At 49.4% G+C, this 13,456-nt stretch overlaps 1 long non-coding RNA gene across 1 annotated transcript; it reads left to right on the top strand.

Annotated features, from left to right (window-relative positions):
* The first annotated feature begins 268 nt into the window (after positions 1-268).
* On the top strand, positions 269-13,184 carry LOC129480965 (uncharacterized). Its single transcript, XR_008657202.2, has 3 exons — positions 269-457; positions 12,365-12,460; positions 12,561-13,184. It is a non-coding gene; the product is annotated as an uncharacterized lncRNA (long non-coding RNA).
* Positions 13,185-13,456: the final 272 nt, after the last annotated feature.

The raw sequence follows: 13,456 nt of genomic DNA, 5'->3' as shown, positions 1-13,456 counted from the left end.
CTGGGTGGGTGGGAGGTGAGATCACAGCATGGTATTAGGTGTCCTGTTCTGGGCCTGACCCAGGTTTGCTTGGTAAAGCCTACTTCTGGGCTCTTTCCTCTTCCCCTTTTCCTTTCTGCTTCCATTCCCTTCCTCCCTGGTATAGTTTCCCAGTCTCCTCCCTTCCCCTTCAGCAGTGATCTCAAGATAAACAGCTGGGGAAGAGGAGCTGTGGAAACATCCAATCAGGGAAGGTTATTAATCCAGGATTCTAATTATGGTGTCGCCCTGTGTCTCTTGCATGGTAACAAGCCAGCCTCAACTGCTTGAGCTAAGAGCAAGCTCAGTGTTTCCTTCAAGCAGCATCGTGAACAGATTCCTGCCAGACCCTTCAGAGCAAGCACCCCACACCCCTAGCCCAGGGTCTCTTCCTCGATAGGGGGTGATCTGTCTGCCCCTCACTGTTTTCTCCAAACAGGTAAGACTGGTGTGGCCAAGCACATGATTGGCAGCGAAGTGCACATCAACACAGCAGCCCTGGCTTTCAGCAGCTGAGGTCAGCTGTTGAGCCAAGGCATTTTATTTATCTGCCTAACTGCCGTGACCTCTTCTGGGAGCCCTGGGCTGGGGTGGTGCCCTCACTTCTGGTATGGAGGAAGGAGCCCTGGCCCAGGGGACTTTTCTTTGAGTAACTGTTCTGTGCAGGGCTCTGGGCTCAGTGCTGAGGATGCACCATGGATCAGACAGAGGCTCACGGACCTCAGCCATTTCTTTGGCATGAGGTCATTGCAGCTCAGAGGAGGGGCTGTTGACCTTGACTGCATGTGTCTGTGTGAGTGGAGTGGGGAAGGTTCAGCAAGGTTGCTTCTTGTTATTGCTCGTTTCTAAGTTGCTTCCAAAGCCCCCAGTGGGCTTCTCAGCTCTCTCAAGAGGAAGGCAGAAGAGAGTCAGAGAGAGATGGGACAATGGAAGCACAGGTTGGAGGGATGTGATTGCTGGCTTGAAGACGGAGGAAGGGCCATGAGCCAAGGAATGCGGGTGGCCTCAAGATGCTGAAAAAGGCAACAGAACAGATTCTCCCCTAGAGCCTCCAGAAGGAGCGCAGCCCCGCCAATACCTCGTTTTTAGTTCAGTGAAACTTATTCAGATTTCCGATCTCCAGAACTGTAAGATAATAGGTTTGTGTGTGTTCAGCCACTAAGTTTGTGGTACTTTGTTATAGCAGCAACTGGAATGTAATGTCAGGGGCCAGATTTCAAGATGCTGTAAGCCATGTCAAGGGGTTTGGATTTTGTTCTGTAGGGCTCAAGGCTTATCACTACTTAGGATTCTGTGTATGTTAAGCACATAAGCTTAGATTATGAGGGTTTGAATACCACCCTTGCCAATCACCAGCTTTCTCAAAGCTGCAGCATTCTCAGCTCCAAAAGTGGGGAATCATAGTTCTCATCTCATTGGCCTAGCATAAAGATTAAATGAGATGATGTCTGTAAGGTGTTTAGCCTGGTGTAGGCCAGGAAAGTGATTGTTACTTTTACTTGCTTGGCAACCTTAGGTAGAATAATGCCTCATTTTGTGGCTTTGATCATGGCGTCTGCCCAGGGAAGGTATAGCAACCCCCCTCCAACCCCCTTACCCCCCAGGAATAAGTGAATTTTGTGATATGATTGTATTAGTCCATTTTCATGCTGCTGATAAAGACATACCCAAGACTGGGTAATTTATAAAGAAAAAGAGGTTTAATGAACTCGCAGATCCACGTGGCTGGGGAGGCTTCACAATCATGGTGGAAGGCAAAAGTCTCATCTTACATGGTAGCAGACGGGAGAGAAAAGACAGCCAAGTGAAAGAGGTTTCCCCTTATAAAACCCTCAGATCTCATAAGACTTATTCACTACCACGAGAACAGTATGGGGGAAACTGCCCTCATGATTCAATTATCTCCCACCAGGTCCCACCCACAACATGTGGGAATTATGGGAGCTACAATTCAAGATGAGATTTGGGTGGGGACACAGCCAAACCATGTCAATGATGAACTGGAAAAGAATTGAAGGGTGTGCTCCTATTGGCCTGGCATGTGGCTGTCTGCCCACCCATGGGGGGAGCAGGTGCCTATTCACCCTGCTCACCTAGCCGCTGCTTCCCTCAGCTCCCCACAGGCATGCCTGCATTCCTGCGCCCCTTATGGCTTGTATTCATTTCTGGCCCCTGCACTATGCTCTAGGCATAAGCTATTTTAGTTACAAATTCCTTGAAATGCTACCCCTTCCGTGCCCACCCGGACAGAGACCTCCCCAGGCCCAGCTGTCAAGTATTGATTTCCCCTTTAAATATTACTGCAGCCCAGGAGCATGTATGGATTAATTGACGAGGCTAGGCTTGTACCTGCACACTTCATTAACAGCTGCTACTAATTAGTGGAGTAGTCATTAAGAGACCTACTGGGGTTTTGAGGATAATAGTTTTATTTATTTTTTTCCATGACTCCAAAGCATACTATAAACTGGGGAGTGAAACGCCATGGGCCCAAGTTTGGATGGGAGTCACGGGGTAGCCTGTGCTCTGGATCTGCCCTAAGAACACAACAGAAACTAGGACATCACCACAGTGGGACCCAGAGTTAAGAAGCCCTTCAGGTCATCTGGTCTACTATATGTGGCTACTGTGGCTGGGACTGGGATAGGGGCAGGACCTCATTCTCAAGGTCACACAGGGACAGGGAGGCAGAGCTGGGATGAGCACCAAGGGCTGCTGGCCTTGTTGCTGGCCAGGGCTCTGTTTGCTAAATGGGGACTCTGCCGCATACATTTGGAGAGCCCAAATGTGGGAGGATAGACCAAGCTCATGGCCACATCCTCTGCCTGCCCCAATCTTACCCTCTTTTCCCAAGAGGGTGTTACCCTTCCTTTCCCGTTTCTGGGCCTCCTCCCATCCCATCCATACCACTCCACCCTTCCCACTCCCACTGGAGTCCTGCTATACCTTGCTCCTGGAACCCCTTTTTCTGTCCTTAGCATCTCCAAATGGACTGGACTTGACAGGAAAACAGTCTGCAGTGGACCCCTTGGGTCATCCATTCTGATGGAAACAGTGAGTGGAATTAATCCTAAATCTTTGAATTTGGGCAACTCACTGACTCGCTCAGCTTTATCCTCACCAGCTCGTGGTGAGGCTGAATGCACAGTAGTAAAGGGGACCAAGCATGGGGATGGCATGGAAAGAGTGGGTCCTCAGCAGATGGCAGTGCCTGTGCCCCTGTGCTCCTTAGGGAGGTGGTCTGCGGGCAAACCATCGTGCTTTCCTCAGGCTGACCTGGACCATTCACTGAGTGCACACTGAGAGATTTTACAGCAAAGGAATAGAGGCTTGACTTATTATTTCCTTCTTGTTTTACAGATAATGACAGTAATTCGCATCACTAACCTTCCCTGAAAGCTTACTACATGTCAGGAAGTGCTGTTCTAAAAGGGCTTCACATGTATTCATTCATTTCATCCTCCTGACAATCCTGCGATACAGGTGTTTTTGTTATGAGTCCTATTTCAAAAAAGCAGAAGCGAATACAGTAAGTTGCCCGTGGCTACACAGCATTTCAGAGGTAGAGATGAACCCGGCATTCCAGCTCACAGTCCAAACCCTTAGCCACGGAACTCTCTGACCCCTTAGAGAGGTCGATTTCCTGGCTAAGGGAAACCCCTGTTTCCCAGTGTGTGCTATGTGGGTGGCAGCTGTGTTGGTGCCACAGGTCTGTGTCCCCTGGACATCTGCTGATTTATCCAGGGTGGGCACTTGAAGCAAAGACTGTCCACACTATATAATTTGAGTGATCTGGCTCAAAAGTGCAGGCTGGGCCAATCTGAGTTCGATCTGGGGAAAGGTATGGAAGAAGCTGAGCCTGGAGCTGGGGAGAGTTGATGAGCTTGACTTAGGGCTGGAGACTCATCATGATAACCAGCTATGAGTGACTGGAGGAAGCCAGCTGGCTGAGGAAGGAGACAGAAAGGTGAATGAATGCCATGAAAGAGACCTCAGTCCTGGAAGGGCAGCTTTCCCCGACAGTCTCAGGGTGCTGGCTCCCACGGAGTCAGGCTGCTCCTGGCCTCCTGTTTAGGTATTCTGGTGAGGATGTGCTTTACATCGAACTACAGATGACCCTTGATTTACGATGGGGCCATATCCTAATAAACCCATGGTAAGCTGAAAATACTGTCAGTCAAAAATGCACTTTTGGGCTGTGCACGGTAGCTCATGCCTGTAATCTCAGCACTTTGGGAGGCCGAGTCGGGCAGATCACTTGAGCCCAGGAGTTTAACGTGGTGAAGCCGTGGCTCTACAAAAAATACAAAAATTAGCTGGGTGTGATGGTGTATGCCTATAGTCCCACCTACTCAAGAGGCTAAGGTGGGAGGATTGCTTGAACCCAGGAGGTGGAAGTTGCAGTGAGCCGAGAAATGCCTCTGCACTCCAGCCTGGGTGACAAAGTGAGACGCCATCTCAAAAAAAAAATGCACTTTTTATTTAAGATATTTTCAACTTTTGATGGGTTTGTTGGGATGTAGCCCCATTGTAAGTTCAGGAGAAGACTGAATTTGTATTGCTTTTGCACCATTGTAAAGTCAAAAAATCCCAAGTGGAACCCTCATAAGTTGGGGACTGTAATTTCTCTCTTTGAGTCTCTCTGGTTGAACTAGCAGCCTCTCTCTTCCTTGGAAACAGAATAACTCTAATATGAACAGTTATCTTATCAGCTCTATAGAGTAGCACCAATGTGAGGTGGGGCTCAACCCCATCTATCAAGCAAGGCTTCTGCACAAGAGCAATATCCTTTTTAAAAAATTCGTTTTAATTTTTTTTTTTTGAGACATAGTCTCGCTATGTCACTGAGGCTGGAGTGCAGTGGCATGATCTCAGCTCACTGCAACCTCTGCCTCCCAGGTTCAAGCGATTCTTGTGCCTCAGCCTTTTGAGTAGCTTGGACTATGGGCGTGTGCCACCATGCCTGGCTGAATTTTGTATTTTTAGTACAGATGGGGTTTTGCCATGTTGTCCAGGCTGGTCTCTAACTCCTGACCTCAAGCAATCTGTCTGCCTCAGCTTCCCAAAGTGCTGGGATTACAGACGTGAGCCACTGCACCCAGCCCACAATATTCTTAAATATAACTGGCATAGATGGGTAAAGTACTCTGGACACAGTGCCCAGCTGGACATAAACATCTGTACTAGTCATGGTAAGGATAAGGTAAGTGGCTTATGGAGGACTCAAGTTTCTTTCTTTCTCACTGCACAGTTCTAAAGTGAATGGCCTGGGTTGGCAGGGCAGCACTGAGCCTCACAGCCATCCAGGGATTGGGGTCCTCCAAACCACTGCTCCCCCATCCTTGAGACCCTTGGTGTAATCTCAGTGTTGGAGTAGGGAGGTGCCATGCGTGGTTCTGCCACAGCTGGAAGACAGTATGGAGGGGCACCTGATGTCCCAAGTCATCTCCACTCCCCTTCCACTAGTGAGAACTTAGCACATGGTCTCACCTAGCTGCAAGGGAGCCTGGGAAGTGTAGTCTTTATCAGGGTTGGCAAATGCTGTCTGTAAAGAGCTGGATAGGAAATAGTTTCAGCTTTGTGGGGCCATATACTCTCCATTGCAAGTACTCAACTCTGCCCTTGTAGCTTGACAAAGACCATAGAAAATATGCAAATGAATGGGCATGCCTGTGTTCCAATAAGACTTTATTGACGGACACCTAAATTTGAATTTAATGTCACTTTCATGTGTCATCAATATTATTCTTTTTTTCCAACCGTTAAAAAATATAAAAGCCTCTCCTAGCTCATGGCCATTCAAAACTAACTAGTGGTTTGGAACTGACTGGTGGGTCATAGTTGGTGGACTCCTGACTCCTGGTCTGGACAGTGATTTTGGGCTTGGCCACACTTTGTTAGGGGAGATTGGATTTTGGCAGAGAGTGAGTGATCTCTACCACTACATCTACTGCAGGGCTTGCTTAGAGAGAGGCGTTTTAGCAAAAGCAGGGTGCCCTCTGCCCCCTTCTCTGTACAAAGAGAAGAGCAGAATTCACTTGGTGAGGGGGAACAGCCATGCCCCTCTTCCCAAACTTTTCAGGAGCAAGGAGGGAGAAGCCATGGTGGGGGGCTCCTGTTGTCAGCAGGTTGTAGAGAAAGTGTCAGCTCAGCCCTGGAAGGTCTTCTGCAATGCCAGATAAGGAGCTACAAGCTGGCCTCCCAGGGCTAGAGGCTTGCCATCCAGAAGGAACCAGTGGCTGGGCCGGGAGATAGGTGGCAGCACCCCCATCCCTGCCACGAGGGCTCAAGGACACCATGCAGGAGGTGGCTTTCAACCAGACAATGACAATTTTTAATAATTAGAAAGTGACAGCTACAAATATAAAATGTGACCAAAAAATCTGTCAGAAGGAATGAAGATACCATTATTTGGAGAGTATTTTCCTCCATCCCTCCCTCCTCCTCATCAACTCCCAATGTGGGGGTGGGAGCTTGCCAAGCAAAGCTGATATCAGTTATTGAGAAAAATAGAATCATTCCCTGTTTGTACATCACTGAGTTTATACTGTCAATCAAAACACCTACACATATTTTTAGCATCAACTGCTAATTATTCTTTCTGTCTCAGAATACTCAGAACCAAAGACTGAAAAATTCACTTAAGGGTGTTAGACATGGAGTCAGGCCAGCCTGGGTTCTGACAGTCCTGGTTCTGACCGGTCCTGTGTGACCTCCACAAGCCCTGTGACCCCTCTGGGACTCAGTCCCCTCATTTGTCAAATGAAAGAGAGTAAAACCTATTGTGCAGGTTCGTGGGGAGAAGCCCATTTCGGAGCATTGTTCAACGGCAAAGGATGACTTTGGTTTGTCTCTGTGGGTCTCAGTCTTCTCGTGTGTCAAGAGGATGTTTGGATTCCATGGGCTGTTTCCACTGTGACTTTCAGTCGCTGCACCACTGATGGTTGAGTCTCTGACTTTGGAGGAGAACGCTGCCCTTCACTGGTGCTTCCTTCTACAGGGAGGTTTTGAAGAAGATGAAAGCAGTGGCTTGATTAGGAACTTCCTGCTCTTCAACCTTCCCAGGCTTTCTGGGCACAGTGCAAGCTGACCTCCTCTAGGATGTCCTCCTAGATTTCTTCAGGCACAGGCCATCTCTCCTGTTTCTTAGGGACCCATATATTTAAACTTGACCTCTACCCCAGCCTTTGTTGTCTACTCTCTGGTCTGCCTGGGGAATTTGCTAGAGGTAAACTCCCTGTAGCCACTCTGTTAACTGATCCTAACCCTAACCCTCACCCTAACCCCACCTGGAGCTCTGTGAATGGGTCTGACATGCACATACACATCATAGCTCTGTCAGCGACACTGGCCCCACTTACTGGCTTTAACCCCCACTGAGCCTCAGGTCCCAACATTTGCCTTAAGGCACCCTTGCTTAAACAGCCCATTTAAACACACTCACTTGTTTGACTTGGGTGTTGGACACAAGCCCTGCTGTTCAGTTGCTCCTCGCATCCCATAAGTGTGGGCTGGAGGTGCCCTGTTCTGGGGCTAGCCTGGGAGAGGCCACCAATCTCACATGCCTGTCATGCAAAGGAGACAAGCACCCAGATCTCCCAGCCAGGAGCCCCTGTTGATAGCCATGTCCTCTTGGACCCTGGGTTGATGTGGAGAGCACAGCAACCAGCTGGTCCACAGACTGTGCAGATGTTCTATTGGCCTCACATTGCCCACTGGCTTTGTGGAAGCAGGAAACGCTATCTCAAGTGGAGCTCTGTCCCCTCTTCCTGTCACCGTATAAATGATGGATCAATGACCACCCTGGGAGAGTGATGTTCTTAGGGAACATGTGAGAGAGCCAGCCAATGAAATGTATGATGCAAAATTAAAGATGCTCGTCCTTGTTCACCTCATTAACCATCTAAACTCTTAGTATGTGTGAGGCATGTTGTGGTATGTGACATCATTTAATTCATCCATTCATTAATTCCTTTTCCATTCAGTGTTTGTGGTCTGTCCATAGGTGCTGGGAATATGGGGCAAACAAGACAGAAATAGTTCCGGGTCTGGTGGCGCTTACAGCCTGGGAGGAGCTACACAATGAAACAATTACAAAAGCATTTGATTCTATGAGCCTTCAGCCTGGGCTGTGGAGTTGAAGGTGGCCAAACAATGGTGAGGGCCAGGGTATAGGGCAGAGCACCCAAAATGTTCCAGGCAGAGAGAAAAGAAAACAGGTGGGAGAGCTGAAGGGAGATGCTTGTGTCTGGATACCAAAGCATGGGGGTGGGCAATGTGGTGCTCCGAGGGAGTAGGGAGGGGCTAGACTCTAGGGGCCCCAAAAAGCATGACAATAGTGTTTGAACTTTAGCTGGAGAGCAAGGGAAGCCCCGAAAGCTTTTCTGGCAGCTGTACAGCAGGACAGGTTTTCATTTTAGAAGGACTCCTCCGGCTGCTGTGTCCAGGGTACACGGATAGGAGGAGAGTGGAAACTGCTGAGGTCACCCAGGTAAGACATGTGGAAAGCTAGAACCATTAGGATGGCATGCAATGGGTTGAGATCGGTTTGAGAGCTCTAAGGAGGAAGAGCCCACAGGACTTGGATATGGGGAGAGGGAACATCAAGACTGTTCTTAGGTCTCCCTTTTGAGTGTCTGGTTGGATGGTGGCGTCTTTAATTAAGATTGGAAACACAGAGGGATAAATGGACTTTGGGAGGAAGATGATTGCCTGCGAGACCCCCATGTGGATCTGGAGTTCAGGAGAGAGGTCTGGGGCAGGTAGTGATCAAGATGGGAAGTCGGAGGTATAGAGGTGGAGACAGGCTCCTCTGGAGGGCTCAAGTCTTTCAGAGAGGAGTGGACAGGGCCTGGCATGGAGCACTGGAAACTGCTCAATGCTCCACAGCCTCTATGTACAGTCCTCAAATTATATACCAATTATGCACCAATTATATAACCCTTCTTGGTCAACCAGAGGAAAAGAAAGATAAAACTATGGGGGAGGATAAGGGTTGTTTTGGTGCCTTCTCCTACTCATCCCAGCCACAGGGGCTTTGCACTTGTTGCATGAATTCCTGGACCACCCCTTCCCTAGATGTTGGTCTGGCTGGCTCCTCAGCCTTCAGGTCAAATGTCACCTTCCCTGATCACCATCTGATTACTCTGTCCCAAACTGTGCTGCTCTCAGCTGTCCCAGCCACAGCAACTGATTTGACTTTCTTGTCTTCTTGGCCTGCCTGCCTGCCTGCCTGCCTGCCTGCCTGCCTGCCTGCCTGTCTCCCTCCCTCCCTCCCTCCCTCCCTCCCTCCCTCCCTCCCTCCCTCCCTCCCTCCCTTCCTTCCTTCCTTCCTTCCTTCCTTCCTTCCTTCCTTCCTTACTTCCTTCCTTCCTTTCCTCTTTCCTTCTTTCCTTTCTCTCTCTCTCTCTCTTCTTATTTTAGAGACAGGATCTTGCTGTGTCGCCCAGGCTAGAGTGCCATGACACAATCACAGCTCACTGGAGCCTTGAACTCCTGGGCTCAAGTAATCCTCTCAGCTCAGCCTCCTGAGTAGCTGGGACTATACGTGTGCACTACCACACCCAGCTAATTTTTTTTTTTTTTTTTGAGACAGGGTCTCACTCTGTTGCCCAGGCTGGTCTTGAGCTCTTGGGCTCAAACAGTCCTCCTGCCTTGGCCTCCCAAAGTGCTGGGATTACAGTCCTGAGCTACCAAGTCCTTGCTCATTCCTTTGTGCATCTTTTTTCTGTTTCTCCTGACCATGTAAAACCCCTGAGGGCAGGGACCTTATCTGTGCATTGTTCACAGCTGCTTCTCCAGCACTGTCCTTGGCTTGAGTTATTCTCAATTCCCCTTCCCTTCTCCTAACAGGCACGCAGCAGCAACACATGTGTGTGGGCTCTAGCTCTTGTGTCTCTCCTGGGTCTGTTCCTGTCTCTCAGCCACCGCTGTCTGAACTGGATCCATGAGCAGGTCTTGCTTGGGTCACTTGTCTTTCCTCCCTCTGCTCTTCTGTTGTATGATTCACATGGCAGCCAGGAGCCTCTGTCTAAAATGGAAATCTTCTCATGTGGTTCCCTTACCTACACTCTGCAAACGACATCTGAAAACAACTCCAAATGCCGTATGACCCTTTTCAGAGGCCATGATAGTCTAGCCCCTGCCTACGCTGCCAGTTTTCTCTCCTCCTTTGCCCTTCACTCTGCGTCAGACACACGGAGCTCTCAGTGTCTCTAGTGTGCCGCTCCTCCCTCTCACCTGGGTGCCTCTGCTCTGCCTGCCATAGCTTGTAGGAGCTCTCTAAATACTGAATGCACACATGACAAATCCAGGACAACAAAGGGAGAAAGGATACTCACCGGGATAGATTTGCCTCCTGTTTCTCTCCCCTTCCAGGGAAGCCTAGCAGAGCGTCTTACATTCTCACTGCATGTCTCTCGTAAGCCCCAAACACTTTCCCTTGTCCTAGCATTTGATGCCTGAGCCCCTCAGCCCGGTACCTTGAACTGCCTCCAGGGCCCCAGCCATCCCAGGCAGCCTTAATTAATTGTAAAATTGATTAAGCAGCCCCCTTTGTTAGGCTGGGCTGGTGTTTATTTGTATTTTCATACTATTATCCTTTTATACTTCTCTGGGTGCCTTCGGCTCTCTACTGACACCTTTTATTGGGGAAATGTTAATTTAAAAATCATCTATAATGCAGGTGTCACAAATCAAAGCTGTTCGGTAATGAGTTGCTCTTATGTCGTATAAAAACAATTAATTAAAACCCTTTCTGAGAAGTTGTGCTGGCAGATTGATGTCTCCCAGTGTCTCCCCCTCGACCTTCCTTTCTAAGGACCCTCATGCACTCAGCTGGCTTCAATGGAGGGATGGTTTCCTCCCACCTCTCCCCAGGAAATAGAATTCCAGCCTGGTGGAGTGGAGAAGCCTCCAAGAGGGCGTCGGGCCCAACCACCTTGCGTTATGGAGCACAGAGAGGGATTCTGCTGTGGTCACATAGCACCTGAGTGGCTGCACCAGCCTCAGAACAGGCTGTCCTGCCTGAGTCGTTCCTCGTGATCACTGCTGGCGTTTCTCCTGCTGGCCTTCATGGTAAGGCTGATGGCCAGGGCACACAGGAGCAACGGCACTGCTGGTCTAGCAAGTACCACTCTCTGGCCTGCTCCACAGCCCAGCCACAGCAAGGGAGGTGAGTCATTCTCCGCTGACAGATGCAGTCACTCCACAGATGCTTTCCATCTTTGCTAATTAATTCTGCACTTAAAATAATCCAGGGACTCTAAGTTCTGGTCTTGCCTCTGCTCCTGACCCATCCTGTAACCTTGGGTAAATCACTTCCCCTTGGTTGGGCCTCAGCTTCTCTCTCTACACAATGGGTACATTGATTGAAACCAGGGGTTGCAAATTCAAATACTCATAGGTATCATCAATGAATAAGGCAGTCCCAGCGGGACCTGGAAAAAACCATAGAGGAGCATGCCTTATCTGAAGGAGACCACTTCTATCCCTTTTGGATGCTTGTGGCCATAAGAGAAAGCAGGCCTGGCATTGCTCTTTGCAGAGAAACTGGAAATCCAGCTTGGGATTTCAAAATGTTGATGAGTGGGCCAGCCCTTGCTCAATTTGTCCTCAGAGCATCCTTCTTCCACATTTCCTCTTCTGCTCTCAGGGGCTGGCCATGTCTCTCTATGACCTACTGAGCTTCCAGGGTAACCGGGTCATCCTGGCTCCTGGGCTTCGTCACCAAGACCACCTTCCTCCCTCCTCACCTCCCTAGGGTCTAGAGCTGGTGCTGATCTCTGGGTTGCCTTGCTGTTTCTCCTCACCTGCGTCTCCAGTCCTCATGTTAAATTCCCTCTGTTTTAAATACCTCCCATGGTTTATGGGTTCCTGGTTGGATCCTGACTGATACATTTCATAATTTTATTAACAGACATTATTATTAATGAACACAATGAAGAGCAAAAATCTTGTCTGTGGGTGGCTGGATAGGGTATGAAGATTCTAGGTTATGATGTAGTTCAGGGTAGACCTGGGAAATCAGATGGTATCAGTCACTGTAGAAGCTTCCAGTCTTATATACTCTCCAGGGCATCTGCATCTGGCCCTTCTGCCTCCACTAAAAAGTGACCTCTCGTTCTCCATTGCTGGGACTTCTTCTGGCCCTGCCCTGGTTGGTGGTTCTTTTTTTTTTGAGACTAGGCCTTGCTTTGTCACCCCAGGCTGGAGTGTAGTGACACGATCACAGCTCCTTGCAGCCTCGACCTCCTGGGCTCAATTGATCTTCCCACCTCAGCCTCCCAAGCAGCTGGGACCACAGGCACACCACAATGCCTGCCTAATTTTTTTTGTATTTTTATAGAGATAAGGTCTCACTATGTTGCCCTGGCTGGTCTCAAACTCCCATGTTCAAGTCATCCGCCTGCCTCAGCCTCCCAAAGGGGAAGTGGGATTACAGGTGTGAGCCATTGTGCCTGGTCTGGTGACTTCTTTTATGAAGGGGAATTGGGTGGGCTCCATGTAGGCAAATGACTTTCTCCCTCCCCTGACCTCTCCAGCCTTCTCCACAGCCCAGCCAGCCACAGTGAGGGAGTCATTAGCACTGGAACCCAGGGTCCACGGCCTTGGAGGATCTGGACCCTCTCTGCATTTGAGGAACTTGGCCTCCAGTCAGGGAGCCAAGAAGTCCTTGCCAATCAAGGAGGGGGTGTGGGCTGGTGGGGGAGGCAGCCTTGGGGCACGGGAGCTAATAGACTAGGCTCAAGGGTTCTACTCCTGACTTCTAGAATGTTCCACCTCCGTATGGAATATGTTCCTTCCATCTAACACTGTGTGATTTGGGGACCATCCAACTCAAATGAAAGATGCCAAGCCATGCAGCGAGCCACCCCCTCTCCAGTGTGGGGTACCTCCTGCCCCCCGCCCAGCTCCCCTGCCCTCCCAGCTGAGGGAGGGTTGCTGCCTGGTGATCTCAGCCTCCCCTCCAAGTGGGCTGTGAAGTGTCTAATCCAGGCTTTCATCTGGCATCCACAAATATAATGTCAAGATTGAATAATCTGCCTTTATCTCCCGGGTGACAGCCATGTAGAAACTTCAAAAGAAACAGTTTTGCTGGCATCTAACGGCTTTTGTTAATTACTATATCCCAAAGAAAATGAAATAAAGGAGGGAGAAAAATGATATTTCTCTGTGACAACTTTGTAAAAATATCAGTGATGAAGCGGCGCGGTTTAAGGGCTTTAAGTATTCATGCGGCTGAGATGGGGCCTCTATCCTCCCACTGAGAAGCTTGAGCGTGCCCGAGGGTGCATGCACACACACACTCACACACTCACACATGCCCACACGCACTCACGCACTCGGATCTGCTCCCAGACTCCTTCACACACCATACATGTGGTTATGGGCACTCACCTTCATAACCCTCTCACAAAGTCCTCTGCTACACACACGC

This window comes from Symphalangus syndactylus, chromosome 4 (assembly GCF_028878055.3).
Source record: "Symphalangus syndactylus isolate Jambi chromosome 4, NHGRI_mSymSyn1-v2.1_pri, whole genome shotgun sequence".
Classification (NCBI taxonomy): domain Eukaryota; kingdom Metazoa; phylum Chordata; class Mammalia; order Primates; family Hylobatidae; genus Symphalangus; species Symphalangus syndactylus.
The sequence above is the reverse complement of the archived record's forward strand: the minus strand, read 5'-3'. Positions and strand labels throughout refer to the sequence as shown.